Source organism: Hydra vulgaris, chromosome 12, assembly GCF_038396675.1.
Source record: "Hydra vulgaris chromosome 12, alternate assembly HydraT2T_AEP".
Taxonomy (NCBI): domain Eukaryota; kingdom Metazoa; phylum Cnidaria; class Hydrozoa; order Anthoathecata; family Hydridae; genus Hydra; species Hydra vulgaris.
In genome coordinates, this window is record NC_088931.1 from 76,292,501 (window position 1) to 76,295,000 (window position 2,500).

General features: G+C 31.3%; 1 protein-coding gene across 4 annotated transcripts in view; it reads right to left on the reverse strand.

The window, feature by feature from the left end:
• The window catches only part of LOC101241672 (uncharacterized), a 102,400-nt gene that overhangs the window by 64,763 nt on the left and 35,137 nt on the right, over nt 1–2,500 (reverse strand). The window lies entirely within an intron of this gene.

The window sequence follows — 2,500 nt, forward strand, 5'->3', positions numbered from 1 at the left end:
CTGCAATTTCTATTCATAACTATTACTTTCATATCTATAAGCAAAATAATTTTCTAGAAAATAGGTGTCTGCTTACTATTGCAAGAAACCATTGTAAAAAGGTTTGGTCTAATGCCAAAACCTGATAATCTCAGGTCACAAAATCTCATATTTTATCTCAAAAGTTAGGCTCTCGTGACTTCTGGAGAATCTTTAGCAATATAATAAGGACAAATCTGTTATTCCACCTCTCTAGTATGATTCAGATTTTGTCACCTCACCTAAAGACAAAGCTGAATTGTTTGCTAAGAACTTCTCATCAATATCATCTTTTGATTTCACTAGTCACATTCTACCTGATATAGTGGACACATAGGTTGATCTACTGCTTGACATTCAAATCACTCCAGCTTCTGTATCTTAAGTGATTTCCTGTTTAGACTCTTCTACAAATTGTGGTCCGAACAACATACCTGTTATAGTCTAGTTCTCTGAAGCTGTCGTCTATACTTTCAAAACTAATTAACAAGTGCTTATCAGAGACTTGTTTTCCAGTCTACTGGAAAGCAACATCTGTTATCACTATTTTCAAAAATTTGGAGAGCGATCTGACTCATCTAACTGCCGTCCCATTACTCCTCTTCCTATCATAAGCAAAGTTTTTGAGTCTTTTATTAACAAAATCACTGATCTTGAATCTAATAACTTACTTTCTGATCATCAATATGGATTTGGATCTTCTCATTCCACTGCTGATTTGTTAACGGTAATAACCAATAGGTTTTATGCATAAGATAGATTTGGAGAGGTTAAGGCTATTGCTTTCAACATTTAACCTTTGATAAAATTTGGCATGTTGGTCTTCTCTATAAGCTCTGTTCTTACGGTGTATCAGGTAACATCTTTAAGATTATTGAATCCTTCCTTACTAATTATAGAATAAAAGTTGCCTTTGATGGACTGTACTCTTCTGCATTTCCTGTAAATTCAGGGTTTCCTCAAAGTTCTATCCTTGGCCCCATACTTTTTTTAATTTACACTAATGATCTCCCAGAAACTCTCACATTCAAGGTGGCATTGTTCACTGATGATACTACCATTTATTCTTGTCTTGATAAGAAGCCAACACTCTCTGATTGTTTATAGGGGCATTTGGACTGGTTCATCTAATGATGCTCTTTCTCTTCTAGACAAGGAGGTTTAAAAACGCATTAAACATAGTTGGACCCACTCGATCTGCTTAGCTTGAGCCTCTTTCCCATCTTCATAAAGTTGCATCTCTTTCTCTTTTCTACAAATACTGTCATGATAGCTGCTCAAAGAAGTTATCATCTCTAGTTCCATCAACTAAAACTTGTTCTTGCTTGACTCATCATTCAGCAAGTCTCATTCTTTTACTGTATCTATCCCTGCATACTCTAAAAACTTTTGTTTGTCTAGTTTTTCCCCTTGTATTTCAACCCTTTGAAACTCCCTCCCATCTTCATGTTTTCCTGACTTATACCTTCACCTTTTTAAGTCTTCTGTCAACCTTTCCATCAAGTTTCCTTGGTCATGCTTAATCAGTCAAAAAAAAATCAGTCATACTTAATCAGTTCAAGTCAAAGGATTGAAGAAATAGTTAAGACACAATTTAAAAATAAATATTTACAATTATAAAACTCAAGAAAGATTTTCTGAGTTTTATAATTGTAAATATCATTATTTGCGATTTTTAATTAATAAAATAAAAGAAATTAGTTTTTTTAAATAAAATAAAAGAATAATAGGTTAAAGCTTTTGCACAATTATAATATTACTTGTAGAATTTCATTTTGCCCAGGCAATTTTGGTCATTAATCAAGTCAAATTATGGTTAAAAGTACAGTAGAGTTGTTTATTTGTATTTTTTTATATTTTTTTTTAACATCTTCACTTCCAGCAAGGCTGCAAGCAACCACTATTAGCAGGCCTTCCCAGGAAACCTGTGCGGTTTATTGTCTTTTATGTCCACGCGGTGGGATACAAACCACAGAGATTCTGTGTGTGAAGTAAATGCCTTATCCAAATAAGCTAAATATGCGTATACTTAGGAACAAATAGATATAATAATAAAACAAAAAAATATATACATAAAAGTAGTATACATATGTATTACATAGACGCATTTATATAGGAACAATATATAGTTGGTACATTAAATTATACAAATATATTTTACAATCAGATAGTAATTTATATTTTTGCTTTCCGAAAAAAAAAACAAATAAAATATAGGAAAATTATTCTTTTTAATGTTAACTTGAAACTTTTTTTTTTTTTTTTGCTTTGCCTTATCCAATTTCCAAAAAAAACAGCACTTAAATTATTGACTTGATTTTTTTTTTTTTCTGTTTAAATTTATTTTAATTTCCTATTTTGTTAAGTTTGCTTTCTTTATTTTTGAAACTCAGTTTTTTCCAAAACGCTTAATATAATAAAACTTGCAAACGGCCGTGACCAAGTTGTCTAAAAAAAAATACTCATGCGTAGGCAAAAAACA